The sequence below is a fragment of the Anser anser genome, assembly GCF_964211835.1.
Source record: "Anser anser genome assembly, chromosome: 3".
In the NCBI taxonomy this organism is placed as follows: Eukaryota; Metazoa; Chordata; class Aves; order Anseriformes; family Anatidae; genus Anser; species Anser anser.
Window position 1 is genome coordinate 77,037,806 of NC_139722.1, and position 26,420 is coordinate 77,064,225.

The window sequence follows — 26,420 nt, forward strand, 5'->3', positions numbered from 1 at the left end:
AGCTGGTGGCTGATGCCCGCGTTGCTGCTTTTGATTCCCCACCCCCCCCCCCCCCCCCCCCCCCCCCCCCCGGGGAATAACGCTGCAGCGAGGACCGCCTTGGGTCGAGAGATTTCTCTTTTTATTTTTGCTTCCAAAGCGGCGTGAGGCTCGGGCTATTCCGGGCTCCGCGGTGCTAAACATGGAGCTCTGCGCGGAGCTGGGCGAGCCAATTCATTAGGCTTGCTAAATAAGCCATAACCACTTCTCCAGCCAAGACCTGAGGTTTGCAGCTAATAGCTCGGTTCAGCCTTGTCGCAGAGCTCGCAGTGTTTGCAAAGCTATAATTAATGCAATCTGGAGAAATAAAAACATTTTCCTTAAATGTGTTTTTAAACAAGTGCTTGAGTAAACATAACGGGCAACGAGCACCCCTTTCAAGCTGTTTTTAAGTGTTTGGGTGAGGGCTGTGCCCCTCGGAGTTTATTAAGCTGAAGTTACAGGCAGTTGCAAAGTGACATAGACCCTATTTTTGTCTCGCTCTTTCAGAAAAATTATGTAAAATACTGAGCGCTCTTTTCTTTCTTTCTCTTTTCTTGTCTTTCCTTTGGTGGTGGTGGTTAGGGACAGCTCAAGGAGAAACGGTGGTGGGGGACGGCTGAGCTGTTCATACCTGAAATTCTTCAGGAGAAGTTTTGCCTTCTCATCTAGTTTTTTTTTTTTTTTTTTTTTTTTTGAAATGATTTGTAGATTAGAAGCTGCTAATTGAAAACCTTAAAGGAATGAGTTTGCCCCATGAATTTTATAGCGTGTGACATTTGCAAGTGCAGGACAGATAAAGTCAAGTGATTTTTGATCTTTTGCTTTTTAAGAACCTTGTTTGAAGCACCCACAGACTGTCAGGTGATGTACTATTCAGTTAACAGGTTGGCATCGTAATTTAATTCCGAGTTCACTTTCACAAATATGTAAAAGGAATTTGCAAGAGATTACATGTTATATTCTTTCTTCAGTATGTACACAAATTCTGAATGTTAGCATGGAAGTAAACTAGAGATGCTAACAAAAATAATCCAAATGTAAAATAGGAGTGATTATGACTGCTATATCATCTTAAAATGATACAAGGATCAAATGATGCCAAAGCCTTTTAACAGATGCATATCAATCACTGCCGAACGTAACTGGTGTTTATGAATGGTTGCCTGCCTTTCTAAAACTGAGGGAATAAAAATCTGGCCAAGAGCACTTAGGAAAACCCTTTAAAAATTAAATGGCATAAACTCGTGTGGATGTATTTGACTTCAGCTAACGCTGGGAGATGTCTGAAGCCTCTCTGTTCTCTCACCCACCCAGAATGTGTATTGTTCATTTCTGCACCTTACAACAGTATGCATCTTTATGAGCTGTGATTAGAAAAGTAAATCCTGGTGGAATCCCCACCCTCTTCTACTGAAAGGGCAATGACACTGGAGGCTTTAAGCTTTCAGTCTCGTTAAACCCGAACGTTTTGGTAGAGGTGGCTGGATGTGTCACTGCTGGGCTGTGGTCAGCCCATGCTAGTTTTTCTGCAGTCTGTGCTCATCTTACAGAGATGGTGGCACATACGAGTACATTAGAAATCCTTACATAAAATGGATAATGAGCTGTCAGAGACCCATGGTAAGAAAACAATGCATACACACTCATGCACACATACTTTTTACTTCTTCCCACAAGACTAAACTCTGAGTTCTGGTTGCATGAGGCAGGTTTATTTCTGCTATGAGTGTACTTCCCTATTTAAACAAAACAAAACCAACATCACTGTAACAGCAACAAATACCATGACACTAAATCATTCTTTACTCCTGCAGTCATTTCGCTTATAGCAAAATGTACAGACTGCACAACCCCTTCTCACATGTACCTTTCCCAAATATTTGTGGATAATATCTGCACAATTATAACAACAAGAAAACCCCACCACCACAACCACCACCACCAAAAAAATCTCAGGCTGTGAAACACCAAGGAAATGTATGACTTATTTTTCACCTGCTCTGCTCTTGTGTTATGACAGAAAACTACCATTTTTTTTTTCCTACACATCAGATGAAGTTTTTCCTTTAATTTGTGCTTGGAAGAATAACAAAGACAGACTGATGTTTTTAAGAATAACCAGAAGCCATGGGGACAGAACATATCTTACCATGGACCTGAGTTTCATGAAAACTGCAGGATGATCACAGGGGAGAGTGTGCAGGTCCCCGATGGTATCACACTGTCAGTGGGACATGCAGCTTGCCAGGTGGTGGTAATAATAGCATGAACATAGGCTCCTTAACCACAGTGGTAAATCTGCCATAAGGTGAACCTTAGCAATGTTGTGATAGTAAAATTCAGTATGGGCAGCAAGGGAGGCACCAGCTGTTTTTAATGTTTCTGAACAAATTTCTGGGCTGTTTTAACTTGACATCCTTGCTAGCTCCAGAAGTGGAGCAAGTATTACTTTCGGACAAGACTTTCAGCAGTGTATAGAGCTGTATGCTTGTCTAATTAGGAATAACATTTTTACATTCAATTTCCCTCAGGCAGAAAAACCCACAACCACCTCTGAATATGTGTTTTTCAGATGTTGAAAGATTTGCAATAGTCCAACAGCAAGAATTACAGAGTTTTCACAAAACTTAAGAATTCCAACAGATTTCTGATTGCTTAATGGTCAAATGTGACTGCAGGTCCACAGAGACTGATGAGCAGATGGCTTCCTACAACCTTGGTAATAACCATCAGATCAGTATCTGGCATCCAAGTAGTCCGCACGTAGCTGAAATGCACCGGGTGGTCTAGTGTTCTCAGGTTCTCACAGCTACATCTAAAATGAGTTGTAACTTGTGTTGTAACTTTTTCCTCTCTGTCCAAAATGTGGACCCAGCCAGAACAGTCCCCATCTGTATGCCAGGGCAGAGGAGAAACATGAGGGATCAGCTGTTGCACACCTGGATCTTTATTGAGAAGTCAGGATGTGCACCAGGGTCCAAGAGTTTTGAAGTTTTCGTGGGTTCACTAACTTAGATGTAGCCCAAATCTACTTTGAATTTGTAGCAATCTTGGCCTCTTGTGGTCAAAATATACTCTTTGCTAAAGTTGCTCCTGGACGTTTGTCTCCTGAGTAGAAGCATATTGGAATAATAGGGAAAGTGAGGGGAAACATGATATTCCAATTCTGTATTACTAACTGAGCCACAGGGATGGATGGGGGAGGACACCATTATTCTGTATTATATTTACTGTTATTTCAAATAAACAAACATTGGCAACAGAACAGTGGCTTTCATTTTGGGAAGGTAGGCTGAAAGCTGTCTCATAAGAAACAGTGAGATCTGGAGGGACTGTAGCCAATTTGGCTGCTCCTGGTTTTTCCTCCCCTTGTGTCAAATACTAATGTAAAACATTCTTACTTTCCACAAAATATCTTAAGTAACCTTGTCCTTTTACCTTGTTTATGGAAAGTCAGGTAATAATCTGCAATTCCTGTAGCACATTGTTGGAACGCTTTCACAATGCTGTGTTTTTATTCTGCTCTGCAATATGCAACTGTGCTTTCTGGACGTATGAAACTGGTGAGAACAGAGCCTTACCGGCATATTATCTTAGGGGAACAGTCAGATCTTGAGGTTATAGGTACTTTTGTTTTGAAACACAGTGTTTTGAAGAAAGCTCAGTCTGTTCCTAGATTAAGTAAGTTTAAGATCACGGCACTTATCACCACACTTACTTTGGCATTGTTACGCTGTATTTTTGGAACCATCAGCCTAGCTTTTATCTCAGTTGCAGTGTTGTGTGTGTGCATGTGCTTGTACAAACAGTAGGACACAAGTGTTTCTTATTTTAAAATCTTGATGACTTGTAACATACCACAAACTATTTAATTTTATGCTTTCAAAGCCTTGCTGAACCATGTGTCCTTCTGAATATAATATTGATCTTAGATCTTACAAAGGAAGAAAGTTTGCTTGAAATCGCTTCTTGAAATGAACACCTCTGCCTGTTAAAAGTTCCTTTCATCAGAAGCTGAATATTTCAGGGAACAATTGTTTTCTTTTTCTCCCTTGGCACATGCTTTGTGAGTATTCAATAGCATTTAATGCCCTGGATAGCTTCCACAACACTCACCAGTGTAAGATGGACCACTAAGGTAGTTCAGTAAATGGAAGCTAAACACAATCAAAGTTTTCCAAGTTAAGGACCCATTTGGATGGCGCCTGCAAACCCAAACATTTGGAAAAGTTACTCTAATTGTGATTCAAAAACCAAGACCATAAATAAAACTGTAAGTGGCTCCAGATCCTAATAGCATTGTTACTGCAAATGGGCATTGGTACAACCAAGGGTACATCAGCACTGAAAATAAAACGCTTTCAACAATGCTTCCTAGCAATAACCTCTCTCTCAAGACACTTCTCATTAAAGAAACAAAAACAAAACCTGTGAGGGTTATTATTGAAAGAGCCAGCAAAACTTTTGATCAGAAGTTAAAAGTCATATTTCTGCATGCAGCCAACATTCACCATACCTTATTATGTGAAATACATAATGGAGATGGCAGGTCGACTGCACACCCTTAAGACTTTAAAGCTAAAACTGAAGAGTAGAAGTGATTATGGGTAGGGAAGGAAGAGCACGACAGAGGAAACTGAGGTAAATCATGCATACTTAGGCCAGTTGTGATGTTTTCGTTCTTCCCCTGTTGCCCTCTGAATACATTGAAGAACGGCCATGACTATTCCTTGAGAGCCGGCAAACCCCAGGGTTTGGTTCATTCTGAGAAGCCTCCAAAGTTTTAGCTGCTATCCAAAACCTATCTGAACCGTGTTGGTTTGGAAATCAGGCTACAAGTCTTTTCAAGATCTGGCTTGCTCAGGACTTTGCTAGTGTTTCCACTTCTTCAGCCAGACCAGACTTACCACAGGCACAGCCATTTTCACGGTATTTTGGTACTTCCATTTCCTGTCGGGCCTGAGACCGGGAAGGGCAGAGGCGCCTGAAAATTAAAAACTGAGTAAGAAAGAGTTGAGATCAAAAATCTATTTTTGAACGGCAAATGCAGGTTTGAGTTTGGTTCAGGAGTGGCGTTTTTATCTGAACAAATTCCTACGACCTTGGGGAAGCTGCGGGGTTACATTTCGCAAAGGACTCAGACATTTCCAAATGTTTGTTTTTGTTAGGATCAAACCCCAAATGTTTCTAAATTTTCTGCGAAGGAAATGCTTCAGGTTGATTCATTGTTATGTTTGGAGGTAGATTTTTATAAAGTTCAGATACCAGGTTCCCAATGAAGGCCATTTGACAGTGCAAAGCTGGAATGCTTTCTTCAGAAAGAATGCCAGAATTGTTTTTGACTATACAAATACCGCCCTTCCCTCCTCTTCCTCTCTACTGTATTCTACAATCAAATTCTGATGATGCCAGTCATTCTGATCTCAATGGCCCTGTGCACTCTCCCAGGACATGCTTCTGTTGACATTTCTGTACCAAATTCTGGGTATTAATCTATACTCACTGCCTTCATTTTTATCTACTGTGGTAGATAAGATACTTTCCAGTGAAATTCCAGCTGGGAGCCTGAAAAGAGGAAATTCATCAGGAAAAAAAATACAATTTACAGTATGCTGATGTTACACAGAATAATTGGTACCAAAGGAAAAAGAAAGATAACTTAAGACACAGCAAAATATTGGCCATAACCAATACTTGGTAATTGTCTTCAGGAAAATAATGTTGACTGAGCAGACAAGATCTGGTACAGCATAAATGACTGCATTTTTTCCCTGCATTTTTTGATTTTTGTCTAGTTGCCTTATCTACACAGGTCTGAATTGAAGCCATTGATGTAGTGCAGTGGTGTGCATAGGATGCAAAAATTAAAACTTTGGTTACAGGGAGGTGAAAACTGCCCAAAAGTATATTGACTGGGATTTCAATTGGTGTGGGAACACTCGGTAGCAGACGGTTTCTTAATATGACTGTACCAAATTATGAATGTTCTTCAAAAAAGTAACATTAACACAGCATCATTCCTTAACATGGACCAAGGGAAATAAGTTTATGTGGAGTTAGTCTTGCGAACTGAAGTTTTAGCTGGTCTTGGCAAAAGAAATTGCTGTGATAGGCTTTGGATAGGCTGGAGCGATGGGCTGAGGTCAACTGCATGAAGTTCAACAAGGCCAAGTGCCGGGTCCTGCACCTGGGCTGCAACAACCCCAAGCAGAGCTACAGGCTGGGAGATGAGTGGCTGGAAAGCTGCCTGGCCGAGAAGGACCTGGGAGTATTGGTGGATAGTCGGCTGAATATGAGCCAGCAGTGTGCTCAGGTGGCCAAGAAGGCCAACGGCATCCTGGCCTGTATAAGAAGCAGTGTGGCCAGCAGGTCGAGGGAAGTGATTGTGCCCCTGTACTCGGCTCTGGTGAGGCCGCACCTCGAGTACTGTGTTCAGTTCTGGGCCCCTCGCTACAGGAAGGACATGGACGTGCTCGAGCGAGTCCAGAGAAGGGCGACCAAGCTGGTGAGGGGTCTGGAGAACAAGTCTTACGAGGAGCGGCTGAGGGAGCTGGGCTTGTTCAGCCTGGAGAAGAGGAGGCTCAGGGGCGACCTCATCGCTCTCTACAGTTACCTGAAAGGAGGCTGTAGAGAGGTGGGGGTTGGTCTATTCTCCCACGTGCCTGGTGACAGGACGAGGGGGAATGGGCTAAAGTTGCGACAGGGGAGTTTTAGGTTGGATGTTAGGAAGTACTTCTTTACCGAAAGGGTTATTAAGCATTGGAACGGGCTGCCCAGGGAGGTGGTGGAGTCACCATCCCTGGAGGTCTTTAAAAGACGTTTAGATGTAGAGCTTAGCGATATGGTTTAGTGGAGTACTTAGTGTTAGGTCGGAGGTTGGACTCGATGATCTTGAGGTCTCTTCCAACCTAGAGAAATCTGTGAATCTGTGAATCTGTGATGAGTTAGTAACTGCCCTTCAGTGAATTTTTTCCCCATTCTAATTTATTAGTTTTCAGAAATGACCAGTAAGCATTTCATCAGCTGCTGAAAATCCAGGCTAATAGAGAATATATCCTAGACTTTTTGTCAGGATGGAGAGAGAAAACATTTCCTGAAGGAGATCCAGTCCAGCTCTCTCCCTGGCTTTCTCAGTGTGTTGCTAGAAAACTCGCTCAAGAATGTTTACCTCATACCTATCCAAAACCTAGCTTTTTTTTTTTCCATCATTTACTTCAGGTTGCCTATTCTGTCATCTTCTGAGGCACCAAGTAACACTTTTGTGTTACCTTAAATTTGTTCTGAGGATGTAATAGTATACTTTCCTGACTTTTAGGTGTTCATTTTCAAACTGTATACAAATTAGCTGTCATACATGTGCTATAAATCTTCAACTCTCTATCCTAGAGCACCTAAAGATTACTTACATGAAAACAAAGAAAAAGAAATCCATTGCTCTGGAATGCGCTTTCTTTATTTATGCCATGGCTGCATGTTGTATTTTCCAGATTTTAGGGATACAATTGCTACTATAAATTGTTCACATTTGGGGTAAGATTTCTCGTATGTTTGTCACTACTCTGACCTTTGTTCGGTATTCAAGTAAGATACTGTGAGTGAATAAGCAGCATAAGTCGTCAGGAGAGGTCAGTACATTTTTCAAAATGAAAGTAATGGCAAATATAAAGTCATTTTAATGATAAGCAGGATGGACTCACTGTAATCCACACAGCAAGCTGTGGGGTGGAGAAAACCTGCAGATTGTGGGCATGTGTGGATGTCAGGGAGGGAAGGCAATGACTCAGTTTCATTATCTTTCTCCTGCTCTTATCCTGAGTAAAATGGAGGAGTAATGGAGTTTAGTCTGAGTAAAAGAGTCTGCCACCGAGTCTCATTGGTGGTTTGAAGGAGTGGGAGAAGGGAGGGTGAAATTCTGGTGGATATACAAGCTATTTAATATATTTTAACCATAATATGACCATGTGAACAGAAACACTGTTAAACCAGACCAGCTCTTCTAAAGTATCTGAGAGCAGAAAGTTTGTGATCTGCCTGGGATCTAGATCATGTGATCTAGAGAATGGATTCCCAAACCTTTTTCTTTGCCAGGTGCTGCTATTTTTAATGGCAGCAGGTAGTGCCACTGGTAGTGGCATCTTTCTGTTGGTGGTAGAGTTAGGGTCAGGGACCCCTTTTGGAGAATACAGAGGGGGAATACGGAGGTGGCAGCATACCAGAAAGGTGGTGCTGTTAAAATGAGAGAATCGCCTTTCGATGAGCTGATAGGTGCATGAAATGCTGGCTGCAGTGTACTTGCCTTGCTCCTGACTTTGTACAGGCATCCAAACACACTGAATTCCTATTTGGAACCAGGAGGTGGACCAAGCACTCTTAAAAGGAGAGTTACCATCAGAGGCAGGCAGGCGTTGTAAGGACATGAGGAATATGGCTTCCACAGTGGCTCTGGCTCAGTTGTCCAAGTTAGTGCATTTGTCCTCATGGCCATCTACTTAGGTGAAGAATTACTCAATGTATTTAATCGCATTGTTTTTATTAGTTCGCATTCCCTTTAGCATCCACAGTAATGGATAAGTGAGGGCTCTGCAAAGTTGTATTTGTCAAATACTGCTGTCACTGTGTGCCACTTTTTTATATCAATAGTACTGTGTAGCACTGTTCAAGGCCAGAGAGTAGCTATCCTGTGGACTAATGTTCCTGTTAGAGTGAAAAAGCACTGTGACATATGTTGCTTTTTAAAGTCATTTCTATCAGATAAATGAAATAAATAAGTGAAACCTGGTACCAAGTACACTACCTTGTAGCAGTGGATAGCACAAGTTCTAAAGGTACCCTTTTCCCCACAAGAGGGAATGAAAAAGGTATGAAAAAGACCACCATCAAAGAAACTACAGAAGACTCTGCTTGAACTTATGTTTGTTTAGTGAATTGTCTCAGGTCTGTTGAATGGATGACTTTTTGGAAGCAGACATCAAAGACTTAAGAAACTTAAGATAAAAACCAGAGGGTGGTTCTATACACATCTTTCTCATGTCCACTCCATTGCAGATACAGCCCGGTGGCATCCCTTTTACAGTATCGTCAGGGGCAGAGCGCTCACCTGTCTTCTTCTATGACACTTTCGGGATCCACCACAGGAGGGAGTGAAAGAGCAGCAGGGCCTGCTCCGGCACTTCTGGGAGGGGCTGACGGTAGTAGGAACCCTTATTTCTCCAGCCAGTTGCCTAAGTTAGGAAGGGGGGTTAAAATATGGAGAACTTAATTTTTGCAGCAATTCTTACTCTGCTGCCCATCAGGCAGGCCATCAAATGACAAAAACCTCAACAAAAAACATTAAAAAGTAGAATTCAGGTCTTGGTGGCTTGCCTTCCCATGCCATTAGTTACTCATTAGCATTGGTGGGAGCTTGAAGTAGGCTGGTGTGAACAAGTGGGGAAACATGCCTATATGTTGCCCTTTACTGTGGGACTCCAGAAGGATTTCAGCCTGTGGAAAACATATGTCCTGTTCATTTCATTACATGTATCCATATGATTTCTTCTTGCAGCATTTAGTTACAGGAATTCTGGTGAGCAAGATAAAATAAAGTGGACAACTTATTTTCCACACTGTATTTAATAGGATTATGTTTCAGAGTGCATGCTCCTGGGAAGGCAGTTTTCAGGCATGTCAAATTTTTGATGGATTTCAGCCTGAGTGGATTCAGTTGCAAATCTGAACTTTGTACAGGAGGTTTTATCTTTCCATCATGTTTCCTCCTTGAAAGGCATCATAAATTACATTTCTGAGAGAAAGGGAAAGATTTTTTGAAAGGAGTGTTCATTTGGTAAATTGCTCTTCTGTTTAAGTTTCTCCTTTCCAGGTGCTGAATGACTCCCAAAGCAAAAGTTCTGTCACTGTCTGGTGATGGACTTTCATTAGTTTACAATAAAATTACAAGGCAATATTCATGCATAGATAATTGATTTCTTTATGAAGGGAAGAGGGCAAAAAGCAGAGAACTCAAATGTCTATTTGTGTGCACTTAGTGCAGTCATTTTCTACGGTGTAAAATGGGTATGCAGTGCTGCAGTTCTGAAATGTTAGTGGTTTACATTCACTAGACACAAAATCAGGAGAGATACAAGGTAATGAGAGAGCCAGATCAGAGTATTTCCTACTAGATGAGAAAACCAGATCTGACACCAAGATGAAATGGCATGAATGCCACTGGCAGAGATTGCTTTATGCATCCAGGTGGCTGGTGAGAAACACACAGCAGACACAGCAGTGCTGGTTTGTTAAAGTAAATAGTGAGAAAACTGCAGTCACAATACATGTAACATTGGGGTAAATCCAAAGGAAAAGCTAGCAGAGATCCTGCAGGTAGGAGCAAGCTCAGAAGAGCACAAAGCTGACATCTTTGTGACCTGTTGTTTTGACTGTGCTGTCTCTATCCTGTGGATATTTTGATCCAACCTTCTCCTTCCCCATACTCTTGACATTTCTTCCTTAGTACATCTTCTTCCCCAGTGTAAGCATGCATTGCCTAGTTATAGACCTTAAGCTCTGAGGGTTCGTAACATGTTTCAGGAAGAAAAGCCTCATTTTTGGCTGGCCCACTTGGTCTACCATTATTATAATAAATAAATCTTGAATGATACCTGCTTACAGACAAGATTGAACACAAGTAATGGAGGGTATACAAATAGAGGAGTTAATCAGGCAGAGGTGGCCACAGTCCAATTCTTTACATTCTTTGGGTAGTATGCAGACTGATTACTTTCCTGGTTTTTATTTTGAACTGCATCTAACTTTGGAAAGAACTGGAGCAATAATTCACCACTGAGGGAATACATGACCAAAGGGTCTATTCCCTAGTCTTGTCATGCTGCTGGCCAAAGGGGATCTGCATATTGCAACGGGCCTAGTGTCATCTGCGTGGTATTTCCTGACTTGTGAGAGCTTAGTGTTTCAACCTTATCGCAGCCCTAAAGCTGGGGTTCTCAAGCTGTGGTATGCGTTTCCTTTCATGGTGCAAAACTTTCTCAACTAATGGAAAGAAAGGCCCAAACCCATGCAGCCAGGTCTGTCCACAAAGAATAAAGGGAGCGCCTGGATGCCCCTTCCTACTTCTACATGTAGCTCAGCACGGTGCTGGGAGCTCCACTGACTATTACCCCTTCCTACCTATTCTTGAGAGAGAAAAGAAGATGGGGCTGGCAAGATATGTCCATCCTGTGGACGCAAACCAAAGAGCTGAGAGCTGCTCTTGCTGCCACCCCAGGTGGTGACAGTGTTCTCATCTTCTACACTAGTAGCATCAAGAACCCTTTCGGAAATCTGGCCCAAAGGCTCTCTTGACAGTCTCAAGGAGGTGTCAAGTGTTATCAAGGAGCACTGATCTTCTTCCTGCAAGGTGCTTGGGGCTTCAAAATGTTATCCATCCACTGCAATAAATTCCCTAGATAGCGATCTCATATCTTAAGACTATCCATGTCAGTTATATATGTGTATGGAGAGGTGGTCTTTATATAATCCCATAGAAAGTTTTTCTTCCTTTTGCTTTTCAAGGGTTATTGGAAAACCCCAAAAAGGGCCTAAAGTTCTATAGGGGTAAATAACCAAAATTTCTTTTTTTTTTTTTTTCTTTTGTCCCCCTGAAGTTTATTCAATTTGATCTGAGCAGCTTGATCTGACACTTTTTTATTTGATTGTTTTGGTCTAAGCAAGGGGAGGGTACACAGGAGTGTAGTATTAGCTTTCATTTGACACGATTTCTAAACTTGTTAGGCTTTGACTTTTCTGGAGATGCTGCAGGTCATCTGTATTAGGTAGCTGATAAATTTGTGGAGTTATTTGTAAACTGAAAAGAAGAACTTCTTCCTTCAAATCTCGTATCAGGTCCACTTCAGGAATCGCTGCAGGTAATCACTGGTTTTATGTTAGTAGCTTCCTTGACTATCACCCTAAACTATGAGAGAACAGAGGGAGCTTTTACTGCTCGAATTGCTAATTATTACATGAGCAATAAAAAAGTTGCACAGTTTTTCTCCTTGACATCAAAGTAAATCATTTCTTTAAAGTTCCTGTCCTGAACCTTCTCCTCACACCTGGGGCTGAGGAAACTCCAAAGTGGGATGCATTTTACAACTATGTCAGGAAATCACACACATTTAATACAAGTGAGGAGCAACCAAAAGTGTTCATTGAAATTAGGTGGTTACAAATAAGACTAATCACATGTAAAAACTCATTAGTTCCAGCTGACAGCAATTAAGCCGGTGTCAGAGATGGAATGAAATTCCCTCAAGGGATTTCTGTATAAATGACACAGTTAAGCATTAGAACGAGTGTGTATGATGGATGGAAAAACTTGAGAGAAATGACAAGTCTATCAAAGCTGAAAGGGGTCACAGTTCATATTCTACAGCTATTTTGTGGTATGCAGGATGTCTCTCAGGAAGAGCCCTGCAGCTATCTACTGTCAGCAACAGCAAAGCAGGTGTGCATGTGTGTCTGAGAGAGGCAGAAATAGCTGATTTCTATTTTCTATGCCTGATATTTCGTTTGAATATACATCAACACCTTTTAAAACTTTGCTTTTTTTTTTTTTTTTAATGCTTCTGGTTTTGCTAGGACACTGCAGTTTAGGGGAGTGCCATTTAGATGTTAACAAAGTATAATTGTGACTGATTACTTAATTTTGTATCAGTTCTTTGTGACTGTAAAACAGCCTGAGGGCTGCATGTGTCATACACACACGTTCTGAGTCCTGCCCTTTTAACAAGCATTGTTTAAAAAAGCTTTGGGATGTGTGCCAGGTGTCTGCAAAACAGTTCAAACCATGGGGAAGTGTGTGGATGAGGGGAAATGAGACGGTTTGCCCTGGTATGCTGTTTTGAGAGATCAGAAATGATTCTGCCTCATCATGCTACAGTTAAGAGGGGGTCACAATTGCAGCTTCTGTCCTGTCCCTCTGGAATCTCAGTTTGCTCTTGTACACCCTCATGTGACTTGAAAAGAGACAGGCACTCCATAGAAGTTAGGAGCTTTCTGATCGTGACATGGATAGAGGAGCTGCAGGTGCAGCTGTACATGAGTGCCAGAGGGTTTGTATGATGGCAATTCAAATATTCCAAATCTTTACAGTGGACATGACCAAACTTCTCCACTAGATCCTCCTGAGTCCAGTGGGAGCTTGGGCAAAGTTGGACTTGTACTAATCCTCTTGACTCTGCGAACAAGGGAAAATTTATTTGCTCCCCTGAAAGGAATGAGAGAGAATAAACTTGACTCTGGACCTCCCATACAAGGGCAGAAATGTCCAGAGGAAACTGGAGATGGTTGCAATACCTGAAACTGATACTGTCAATGAGCATGTTTGTGTGTGAAGCTTCAGAGGTGCGATAAAATCTCTGTCAGTACATGTCTGGGTGGTGGGGCTGTTCGTGCCCACATCCCTTGAGTAAAACAGGAACATGTTGTCAGCCTTTGTACGTACAGGTAGAAGGTGATCAGCAGAGTGATACCACTGGACATACACTGTGCAGAGGAGTGGAACAAAATCACATCTCCCTGCACTCTGTTGTTGGTATCCAGCTACTTGTATTTAGTCTCTCAAGTCAGTTTTGTTTTAATGTCCATGTTTTTTACATATCATTAACAAATGCACGTGACTGTAGAACTTACAGTTCCACTGAAGCAGTGGGAAAACACTAATTTGTGAAATTAAACTTATTAAAATATTCTCTTTCACTCCACAAGGCAAATATAGCTAAGTCTCTTGACAAGCTGGGGCTAAATCCCGCATCTGACAGAACCATTATCACAGGACTTTACAGGACATTATCACAAGTCCAGTGTTTTTGGTGAAAATCATGGTTTGATCTTGGCATCATGGGAAGAATCTTTTTGGAAACAACTGTTCTTAAATTTTAGTATGACATGCTGTATCCATGCTCCAAAAACAGTTCTGGGGGCCAAAGGTTGGAAATATCTGAAGGAGGTGCTGTCATCGTTTCAAGTGAAATGGAACAGGTGAGTAGAACCTGGAAGAGGCAGTACTCAGGGGCAACAAAATGGGAAGCTGTACTCTCACACCAGAAGTGTAAAAGCTCCGGTCTTCCTATTTATTATTATTATTATTATTTTTAATAAATAAGGAAAAAAAAAAAAAAGAGCTATGCTTGTTCCTGAATAAAATGGGGTATAAATGCAGTGGAGTCATTTTTATCAAGTTCTTTCCTTACAAACAAATTATAAGACAATCTCTAATGGTTTCATATTACATCAGTCACATGCCTTATGTAATAGGACAAGGAGTAATGATAGGACCAGAAGTAATGGTTTTAAACTAAAAGAGGGTAGGTAGTTTTAGATTAAATATTAGGAAGAAATTTTTTACTATGAGGGTGGTGAGGCATTGGAACAAGTTTCCCAGAGAAATTGTGGATTCCCCATCCCTGGAAATGTTCAAGGCCAGGTTGGATGGGGCTTTGCACAACCTGATCCACTGGAAGCTGTCCCTGCCCATAGCAGGAGGGTTGGAATTACATGATCTTTAAGGTCCCTTCCAACCCAAACCATTCTGTGATTATTTGCACAAAAAAACTCCATTAAACTAGATCTAAGGCCATGTTTGTGTGTTGTTGTTCATCAACTCAATCATTAAAAAAAGTTCAGGGAACTTGGAGTGCTGAGATACTTACTATTCATCCTGACTACATTATATAGGCAAGTAGATTCAGGGTGCATTGGTTTCATAATACTCTGTGTTTCCAAAGCTGATTCCTTTCCATCAGCCCCGCGTTCTGCTGTCCCATGGCCTGGAACCCTGCCTGAGCTTGATTAAGGCACATAGGTGAGGCTCCCCTCAAGCAAGGTACTTACCTGGTGCTGCCTTAGCTGAGAATCTGCATTGTTGTCCAGAAGCATTTGAGCATTGTGTTAAAACTTCTTCTGCAGATTGTATTTGACAGCATGCATGACAGTTTGTATTTTCAACAGCCAGCCTCTGTCTTAGTAACTGTATGATGCATGAAACTAGTTAATACTGTTATTTCAGTTAATGTGGCCAGTACTCCCCCATGTCCATTAACTTGAAGCTGTGAATGGTGCTATAAAATGAAGGGCTGGTCTTTCAGCGTATGGGTCACTTGTGTTGTTGTTTAAGCACATTGATCAGGGTTTTAAGCTTTCTCAAGCTCAGAGATCTCTGCTGCTTACTGTTTTGCTTTCTCAAACAGCTGTTGACTGTACGCTGTCTCTCAGATAGACTTTTTTCGTCATCACACTTATCATGTCAAAGGTGAACACCATTGCACTATTGCTATTTCGTTTTCCAAATTGCATTAGGATCTGTGCCATGGGAATCCATTTAACTGTTATGGTGTTGTTCAAATACACTGTAATGTGAATCGAACAGTTGGCAGATTTAGCCTGATGGGCTGTGAATCCAGATGTTATCCTTCTCCTGCTCATCACCCAATAAAATACATATCCAGTACTTTGTTACCCTAGGGATAATTTATCAGCAGCACTCAGATTCATTATGGACCGTTCCCTTACCCTGAGGAGGGTTGTGGATCTTTCCAGTGGAGAAGTGCAGTTCCACAATATGCAGTAGGTCATTTGGGAATTTCTCTGGGGACACTTCCTCCTAGAAAGTTAGGGCTTGGAAGCTATTTCTAAAGCTCTAGTAATATCCAGATTGGTGACAGTGTGTGTGCTTACAATATGCCTCAGAACTGGAGGAGACAGGTTTGGTTCTAAAAAAATGGGCAAATATTTCTGCTTTATTCCCCAGTGACCGGTAGGTCACTGGCGCTTTTCTGGTTGATGTCTGAGTCTAATAAACAGCTCTCGTGAGGTACAGTAAGAGCTGACCAGTTGTTCCTGGTCATTTACCTCTGCAAAGCATCATTCTTAAGGAGGCAGTGGAAACTGAGTTCATGAAAAGGATGATTCCCTCACCTACTGAAAGAGCATTTGTCAAAGGCCAAAAAGATATTGGCTGTAAGATGGGCTAAGAAAACAGGGAGAAAAGAGTCACATATATTCAAAAATAGGTGCATATATATTCAAAGGATCAAAAAAAAGCAAAGCACAAGAGAAGAATGTTTTAATAAATATCATATACAAGATAGCCATCTAGCTCCAGGCAGTCTGGAGAAAATGCTCCCCTCTTGCCCAAGTCATGTATATGCATGTATTGTCTCGTTTGTTTTTTGTTTTTTAACTGGTTTCCTTCTTTTATGGATAGATGGCTTTTTACTATCTGAGATTTAAAAATAATTGTTATCAATAATAAAACAAATGAAACCTCTGCTAGCCAATCTGATAAACTGAATGGCTAAATGTTTTCTTTCATGATAAGAATTATGTAAGCAAACCTACAAGTGATTAAAAACTATATTGACATAAAAAGGGAAGGAACAGAGAAATTTGGGCAATTTTTTATTTATTTATTTTTTTAAGGCAATTTGCCTATGAAACACCGCATTTTTAAAGAGAACAGTTTTTAAACAGCTCCTCTGTTTGAAATTTTTCTATAAACTTTGTGGATTTTATTGAAATAATGGGTTTATAGCATTCTTAAAGAGATGGAGAATCAGTCATTATATTGTACTCTAGAAATGTATAGTAATGCAAAGAAGTTTTGTTTCCTAAAAGAGCTGGCAGAAGATAAAAGTGCAGGAAAACTAGCAAGTAGAAGGGGGTTTTAATCAGAAAAAACCTCAGGCGGCTCTAGTATTTCGTGCGTAGTGTAACATGGAGAGGTTACAGGTTACTCTAGTTATGTGTATGGTTTTGAGGTGTTTCAGTAACCATAGCTAAACTGGAGCTAATAGAGTTTTAAAAGTTTCATGACCTGGTTCTGTGAACCTCTTCTAACCTGAATGGTATACTGCAAAATCTGAAAACTCATCAGCTTCTCTGATGTAGCTCGTTGTTAGCTGCCATAACGTCTTATTTCAGTCCTGAAGATGATACAGTTGTACTCAGTGTTGCCTATTTTTGCGATTACCCTTTCTTCTTTTGAGAGTCCCTCTACCATTTTTTAATATGTGAATAAGCACTTCTGATAAAGGGTTTGGTGTATGTCAAGATACAGTTCATTTAAAAACCAGTATGTCAAGTCCCCTCTTCATCAGTCTGTAGCCTCCAATACAAAGTGACAAAAATGTCCAAGGATTTTCACATTTTGCAAAATACTTTTCAGCCTTGAAATGTCATCCTATAATGATCATCAAGACAATATCTTATAGACTAAAATCATGTTCACAGGTTTTTTTTTTTTTTTAAATGTGTTCTATACTGACAATCTTCTTTGCAGGGCACATAAGACCATCTGTAAATGTTTAAAGATGTGATTTTGGAGATGTCTCCAAAAATCCATTCTCCATACATGCCTTTGAAAAATCCCAAGCTATTGCAGTTATGTATTTTTTTAAAGTAATATTTGGTGTTATATAGTAAACTAGTTTCCAGGTTGCTTGTTTAATTGGTAAAGCAACAATAGTTGCTTTAGAATTTATATCACTTGTACTATCTTAGTGTCACAGTAACCTTACCAATATCAAAATCGTCAGTGTCAAAATAATCCAATCTTACAACTGCCTTCTCTAATTACCCTAACTACACAATGTCAAAACATCCCTATAACCCAGTCTAAATATGTTTAAGTCCAACAAATTAACACATGTAAGGCTTTTTTTCCTTCATATTATCCAATTAAAAATGATTTCCCCTTCCTCAGTCCAAAGCAAATCATTACACATCTCTCTCAGGGGACCAATTCCTTTCTACTTGCACCAGCACAGCTGCCAAAAACCTCTTAATATGGTAAAAAAATGTGATTTTAAAGGCAAGCAGTCTACATGAAAGCGTCAGGCCCTGTAAAAGGACCAGCAGGCAGGAGCAGTGGGGGCTCCCCATGGACAGTCAGAGCCTGTCCCACCACCCTGGCCAGGTGCAGGGCAGCTGAGGGTAGCAGGAGAGCTACAGCCCCAGGCACCAGGTACCTCCTTGGGGATGGGCTGATGTCAAGCTGGGAAGTTAGCTGAGCCCAAGCAGCCAAACCTTCATGAGCTCTTAGGACCCCTTCACAAAGATCCAACATGGCATTTAGGTGTTAAAATCCAGGAGGCACCCTAAAAAATAGGTGTGTAATCCATGAACTAGTTCTTCCAATGAAAAATCCCAGCAACCAGATTTTTGACCAACCCAGAAACCAACTTAGGACAAACAGAGGACAAGCTGTTTTTTGTAGTTTTACAGGACAAAAAGTGCTGGTCAGTGGCAGTGTAAGGACCCTCAATAAACCACCTCACCATTCTAGTTGGCGTTGTATAGCATTGTACATTTCACATTTGACAGCTTTAAATTACTATGAAATACACAGACAACTGCAAAAATAAACCTGTGATTTGGTAATATTCATTATGCTGAAACTGGTTTGTTATTCATGAGTGAAACTTTCCACTTGGAGGAGAATCACAAAGATAGCAGGATACCAAACCTAAGGATCTCAACATTCCCTGGGGCATGAAAACGAAGAGCAGACTTACGGGAAAACCTGGGGAAATGAATCCCTACAATGTGAGTGTACGAGGCTGTAAAAAATGCAGACATCTGCACAGAGGACTGTCTTGGACAGACCGTGGAAGCAGTGTGTGTCCAGTGGTCTTACAGCTAATCAAACAGTATGTCTGGAGACAGATAGTCTTTTTAGGTTCCCACATCATATTGACTATTTTTGCAAGACAACAATTACTAGACTGTTGAGCACTCACGTTACTATATCTGATATGATAGCCAGCATACAGACACAGTTCCCTCATCCACAATTTCCTCTGGTGTGAACTGGAGCAAGTTACAACAGGAAATGAATAAATTACTTTCCACATTGTGTTGTGTGCTTTCTACACCATATAAACTAAGTGCAAGCATGTGAACTGCAAGCTTAGGAAAGCAAGAATGGGTTGCCAGAGTCAGAAGCTGCAGACGGGTTGTGTCCCTGTCTGTTTGTGTGCATGCCTGTGTACATGTATAAAGGTGAAGGAAGCAGGATGGGTGCTTTGTGAGTGTTTCTGTGGTGCAGAGCTGAGTATTGTGCAAACACTCCTGGCTTGTAAGAGACCACATAGCTCAGCATGACTATGTTATCATGGTGCAGTGCCCAAACTACTCTGGCTTTCAGTCGTGCAATACTGAGTAAACATACCCACCTACATCATCACTAATGTGGGAGTACAGTTCTCCACGGGGCAGTGCAGAGATGTCATAGGTTACTATGCTTATAATTATCAGATATACTTAATGTTTTCAAATTTCAGAAGATGACTAAACAGAATAAGCAAGTTGCAGTTATCTAACAGACATATGAACTGCCTTCAGATGTTCAGGCTAGAAGGGTCTTAATGAGATCAGTTTCTATTATCTTGAAAGGTCTGGTCAGAAATAGCTTTGGGACCACAAGAACTTATCTCATGTTGATGGAAGATCAAATTTCATGCTTTGTAGCTGCAGTTATGAAACAAAAGATTGCTTGCCAGCATCAGCTTTTCTGAGACAACAAGAAAACTCTAATAGACACTTCACCAACAAAGCAAGACAAAAAGAAATTATTACCCATTTTTTACTTCTTGCTTTAGAAAAAAATGGTATTTTTACATTTGCACTCATCTTTCAGCATACCAGGATTCTTTTTTTTCTGGACTTTAGGAGAAAGGTTAGCACTGAAAGCATTTGCAAAGTAATTTGGATTAATGTTATATCTCACCATAAGGGTAGATGCTAAATTAGACAGATTTGCAGAATTTCCATTCATAGCTCATCTTTTAATCAACTTGAATGAACTTAAAATCAAGTTAAAATGATGGGAAGAAATCTCACAATTGTATTGGAAATTTTCCTTGATACCTAGCATTTAGGGGGGCATAAAATACTTTGATTTGATTGACTTTCCTTTTTGATTTGATTTTGATTTGATAGACTTCCTTTGATGTATTTTTCTGGGATAGGCATTAGCTCATGAAATGATTAAAGGCTTCATATAGGAGCTGCTTGGTAAGAATATACATGGAGGCAAAAGCACATCAGTGGGTCATATCTGCCTTTACAGTAAATGCATTAATCCTGAGTGATCCATCCAGTTCTTCACTGAGATTGTCTTTAAGTCGTATAGACTTTGACATCTAATTTCAACAACCTTGTTTTTTAACATAACTTATTTAGATCTACACCTTTTTGTCAACACATGTTTTTGAGTAGCATGTTGAATGGAGTGATGATATGGATTTAATAGCAGAAGAAAGAAATAAAACCTCTCCCCATTCACACCAGTATCATCTGATGAAGAACTGTTGCAGCTGTGCAACTAGCTAGCCCTCCCCCTGGCCTCTGTATAGCAGGTGGTGCCTGGGGTGGGGAGGTTTGATATAGTAGCCTGGGATGGGCCTGGGAGAGATGATGGTAGAGGTATGGTGTAGGGATGAGGCTAATTTCTTTGTGCTTGTTTCCCTAAATATGGTGTAGAGTCCTAATTCTTAGTTGCATTTTACAGTGTGGCTAACGATAGAGGCTGTTTAGGCTGCTAGCTCATGAGGCGAGAAACACCTCACTGTATGACTCTTTCTTGCCATCCAGTTACCTTCTTTACTTTTTGAAGATCTGTTGAAAGTCACTTGTGTTGTTGGTGGTAGCCTTAAACCTCAGTTTTAGGCTCTGCAGAAGCTTTGGTGCTGCTAATACTAAAATCTTTATCTGCTTCCTGGCCTGCACTGCAGAGGTATATTCTTGCTCTAGTTGTTTGTTTGCCATGATTGAGCTTGATGTGTACTTTATTCTGCCCTTCCGCAAAACCAAGAAAACATATCTCTTGGGAAAGCTGTGAGGCTTGCTTTCCTAGGCCTTGCTGGCTGTGTTCCCACTAGAAAAGGAGCCTGTCTTCCTTCTGTTCTCCAGGGCTGGAAGCAGTCTGGGTACTGCAGCATTAACAGTAGTCTCCTGCTCCTCCTGTACCTTGTATGCCTTCTGTAGGTGCTGCCTTTACTCCGTTGTACAGCACTAGCAAGCTGTTATTCAGGAGACAATTTTAACTTATCTCAAGGCGTCAAGAGGGAGTGGGTTCAGAGAGTCACAAAAAGTAGAATGCTTCTATCCCTTGGGAGCCTTGAAAATATAGGCTGATATCTTGGCTGGCTAATTCAACTCTTCCATCTGGTGATGCTATCCAGTGTCTTTCTAGCCCTCTATTGTGCAGTGGTCTCCCTGAGGAGAATGTTAGTTTAAGTGGCCTCTGCCCTTTTGCTGCTATTAATCTACAAGTATTGAGTGACTATCAGAGCATGCCTATGGCTTGAACTGTCCTCGCTTTGCTTTACCTAAAGCGAAGGCTTCCCATGCAGTGAGGTTTTATGAGGTCCTAGGCCTCCCTCCTACCTGTGCTTTTAATGCCTCACAGAGGCGGAGCTGCTTGGGATGCCCTCTCTGGAGACCCATTGCAACCAATGCCATGCCCTGCCTTGTTTGTGTTGAACAACTACCCTGAGGCCTTTGCTCTGTACATGTGTAAGGTAAGACTCTCAAGCGTGAGGCTGTGAAACAAATTCCTGGAAGTGTTGTTGTGAAGAGGCCTGTGAAGTCCTGCATGGTAGGGGAGGTGTCAGAATGCTGGCCAGTTGTGTTGCTTGGTCTAGCTTAACCTGGTGGAGGGAGCTCTTGAGATGCTGCTGGGGGGAAGTGAAGGATAGATGTGAATTAATTGGAGGGAATAGTTGAGAAACATCCTGTTAGGAAGGAGTCTACCAAACTAAATGCACCTCTCAAGCTGTTTTGGCCTAGAGGCAGCAGAAGCCTGTGGCTAGCTGGCAGGAATGACTAAATTTTTCCATGTCTTGTTCCAGAGGAAATTGAAATTCTTCAACCTCACAGTTCTTGTTTAGATCTGAGAAAAAAGCTCTACCACCCATAGTACTCCTCTATCGGGGGAAGGATGAGATGAAGAGAATTTGTTAGGCAGGTAATAGTGTCACTTAAGTTGAATGACAACCAGGAAAATATGACAGTGAGGTGAAAAAGGACATGAAGCAGGACATCAGGATGCACTTGGTGCCAGCTTGCGTGCTATATTCTAATTTTGATGCTCAAAGCTTTGTGTATGCACTCAGAAGAGGGGATTTTCCCATACTAGTGCTGTGTGGGATTTGTTCCACAACTTTGTGGTTGGAGGACTAAATCTCACCCTGCTTTCTGGGGATGGTGGGGAGGGGAGTATGTCAAGAATGTTGAAAAGATGCTCCCTAAAGCAATGTAACAGAAACAATGAAAAAGGAAGAGTTACTGCTCAGGCCATTATATCTCCTGTGTATATTTCTTTGAGTTCACCACAAATTGCTGTGCACACAGAACCAATATTCCTAGCTCAAGCTGCTGCTCTGTGTTTAAGTCGTGCGGTCCTTGTTGTACTCTAGGACATCCAATATCAATGAATTTTCAGCACATCTCCCCAAAAGGAACTCTTGGTAATTCTGTTGAGTGCTTTCTCCCCACCCCCTTTGTCTCCTGTGATAAAAACTGTTGTTTGTGGACATTATATAATACTAGGAAAAATTACTTTGCTTTCTGCGAGATACTGCTTTTTATCAGAGATGATGGGCAGCATTTACTCAGTGATTCTTTGTGCCTAAATTATTCATCAGCATTCAGACTGTTTAGCTTCAAGGATAAAAATAAGTTAGTTTAAACATCCTGGAAGGTCTATGTTGATTAGGGACTTTAGCCATAGGAAAAAATGTAAAATATTCAAAGGTGTCTGAAGATGAAACATGTACCTTTTCTGAGGTCTTCAAGAAAGATAACACATTCTGGTCTCTGCTTATTTTAGGATTGGGAGAATAAACCCTACTGAAGGTTGTATTATAAATGGGTACTTGGAAGCGTTCATCAGCCTCTTCAGTATTTTCATTCATTAGTAACAGAAGACACCTACATCCAACTGGCTCCTGACCGCATGAAGAACTTACCTGTTTCAGAATAAAGGCACTATTGTTAGCAGCACCTTAGTGACTCCTGTAAACTGGATCGAATTCACTAGTTCAGAAAAATGCTAGGATTGTGACCATGGAGCTTTTCTATTAATAGAATCTAAAAACGATAAAACACAGGATAAAGTAGTAAATTGTTCCTTAGTCTCTTAGGCTGCTAGAAAAAATCCCAAAGATGAATATTTTTGATACAAATTCTATTTCCAGCCCTAAACCATACTAACTGAAATGCCATAATGTAATTTAAGTAATTTACAACTTCCTTGGGTAGGCTTATAGTTCATAAAAAAAAAAAAAAATCCTGGTGATATCTGGCTTTTAGCAGTAGTGGCAATGAAGATTTTCATGGCAGCTAATAGAAATCAAATGTAGATGGGGACGCCTCTCTAGATCTATAGTTCAGAGAAGGCTTTAGTCTTAAACTGAAATGATGCATAATTCATTGTGTTCAAGTCTGGTTTGAAGTGAGTGCAGGGTGTGTTGCTAGTGGTTTTCCCTTGTGAGTGTAACCAGCAGCTATTGGTTGGGCCAAAAAACCTTGGACATTGATCTCACCTGGAAACCTGCAGCTTCTGATCTTGGAAGTAAATGTCTTTGACCTACCCAGTCCTGAAAACATGTTGTTTATTCATCTTTAGTTTATCCCTACGAGTGCGTTACATGAAGATGCTGATCAATCTAGCTAACAGTTTATGCTTTAGTTAGTCAAGTGAATGTAAAACAAGCTGCAAGTCTCTCTAGCTGTATCTGCTAGGTAGTTATATTTCCACTGAGACAATAGCACAGTGTTAGGGGAGGCTGTCAACTTACTAGGGTAAAATGCTCAGGTCTGGAGGGTTATTTTCAGTGCTGCTGATTAGGTAACTTGCAAGAAAAAGCAATGGCTATATATTCTGATGTAATTAAAATGGTTTGGTACTGAGTCCAAAAACCAGAATTAAATGAAATATCTGACAGGAAGGCACAAAGAAGACAGGCTTATTTTCAGTGGTACTGAATGGGACAGGAAGGAATGATGTTGGGACAGAAAGTAATGGGCACAAATGGGAACAGAGGAGGCTTCATCTGAACATCAGGAAGTACTTCTTGAATGTGCAGGTGACAGAGCACTGGCACAGGTTGCTCAGAGATGTTGTGGAGTCTCCATCCTTAGGGATTTTCAAAAGCTGCCTGAACACGATCCTGGGCAACCTGCTCAGGGTATCCCTGCTTGAGCAAGGGGTTTGGACCAGATGTGCTCCAGGGGTACCTTCCAACCTCAACCATTCTGTGATTCTTCAGTACTGCTTGCTGAAGAACAGGATCCAAAGTTGCAGGACTACAGTTTCTATGAAAAATTTTCAAATGACTGGATTATCACAGCTTGGAGTGAAAGGAGAAATGAAGACTTATTTTGCATAGTCCTGATATTTCTGAATTGTCAGCTTGGTTGGCAGCATATACCACCTCTGAGAGAAAACATCTGTGTCTGGAGTCAGTGGACCTTTAGCTTAATTGGAAAGCACTTTCTCAAACTTGGGATTCCCGGCCTAGACTCTAGGAAAGAAACCTCTTTCCCACAACTAACTGCATAGCTGGAATATTTTGGTTTGGACACTGATTCTCAAGAGTAGGAAGATGAGTTCATTTTATTACTTGCTTAATTCTTATACAACCAATTTCGGTATATACATTTAAAAATGCATACTTTCAAGTTCAGAAGTGTATCAGGATATTAGCGAGGGAATCATTAAATATGTACATATTCATAGATGGGTAACTCCTGACCTCTTTAATACTAATGTGTAAATCCATCTGATTAACTTCCTTTCTTTTTAAAAGCTGAAATTTCTGTTTTGAGTTTTTCTAACTTCATCCTCAAGTTATGGGATCTTTGCCTTTGCTGGATGTTAAGGCAGACACGTTGAATGAGAAAAAATATTAAGCAAAATATCTGTGAAGCTTGTTTGCATTTAAAGTGTTTTCAGAATACATATGTTTGGCTTTCTAATGTTTAATTGATCAGTGACTTGTTCTATGGAAGGAATTGAGACTGTGCTGTGGTTTAGCCTAGCAGGCAGCTCAGCACCACCCAGCCACTCACTTGCTCTCCCCAGGTGGGATGGGAGAAAGAATTGGAAAGGTAAAAGTGCAAGAACTCATGAGTTGGGAATGAAGACAGTTTACTAGGTAAAGCAAAAGCTGGGCGCACAAGCAAAGCAAAACAAGGAATTAATTCACTGCTTCCCATTTGCAGGCAGGTTCTCAGCCACTCCCAGGATAGCAGGGCTTGGCTTGGTTTCTTGGGAAGACAAACACCATGACTCCCAACATTTCCCCTTCCTCCTTCTTTCCCCCAGCTGTTATTGCTGAGCATGGTGATATATGGTATGGGACATTTCTTTGGTCAGTTGGGCCAGCTGTCCTGGCTGTGTCCTCTCCCAGCTCCTGGTGCCCCCCCAGCCTCCTCTCTGGCAGGGCAGTGTGAGAAGCTGAAAAGTCTTTGGCTCCGTGTAAGCACTGCTCTGAACAACTAAAACATCAGCATGCTGTCACTGCTGTTTTCTTCAAAAATCCAAAACATAGCACCATAAAAGCCTCTGTGAAGAAAATTAACTTAGTCCCAGCCAAAACCATGACAGATTGCTAATGTTAATGACATTAACAAAGTGCAGTTGGTTCCCCACAATTTGAGCAATTTGATGGATAATCTTCATAGAAATAGAGTTCTAACCCTTAGGTAGAATATATTTTTGGAGCCATAACTTTTTTTTCATGCTGGAAATGCTTGTGTTCCTACTGCTGTAACTCTACTGCTTAACTCTGGACTAAGTTCTGATTATCACATATTTGCTGATATAGCAAATTAATGTTCACATCTGAGTCATGGACAATGGAAGTTATTTCAATGGAGCATCAAGTTGGCACTTGAGTTGGCACTCTTTTATTCTAGACCAGTAGTCATTACTGTTCATGTTCCACAACTTGTTTTACCAGTTACCACAAAGCCTGTAAAATCCAAAGTAGGTGCTGATCTGTTCAGTATAATGTATTAGTCTAAATCACAGCAAATTATGAATTGCTACAATTTATATAGACAAGAGTCGGAATCAAAATTTTGGATCTAAAACACCCCAAGCTTGAGGAGGATTTGGATTCAGATCTAAACTCTGTGGTTTGTGCTTTTCTTTAATCACATGGTGTTGCTAACATCTATTTCATGTGTCTAAACTGTCCCAGCTGTGTGGAGTATTTCCACGAACATGTTGGACTTACTTTTACACAGATGTAAATCAGGAGGAACTTAGCTAAAGTCAGTGCAACCAGTGCCAGTGGATGATGTGTGAGGAAATGTCTAGGCTTTCCATAGAATGCCTTTGTATGATAATATAA

General features: G+C 40.9%; 1 protein-coding gene and 1 long non-coding RNA gene across 7 annotated transcripts in view; both read left to right on the top strand.

Annotated features, from left to right (window-relative positions):
• Positions 1 to 26,420, top strand: part of SMOC2 (SPARC related modular calcium binding 2) — a 148,317-nt gene that overhangs the window by 646 nt on the left and 121,251 nt on the right. The window lies entirely within an intron of this gene.
• LOC310896299 lies at positions 134 to 25,893 on the top strand. Its single transcript, XR_014581367.1, has 3 exons — positions 134 to 20,791; positions 21,467 to 21,578; positions 22,889 to 25,893. It is a non-coding gene; the product is annotated as an uncharacterized lncRNA (long non-coding RNA).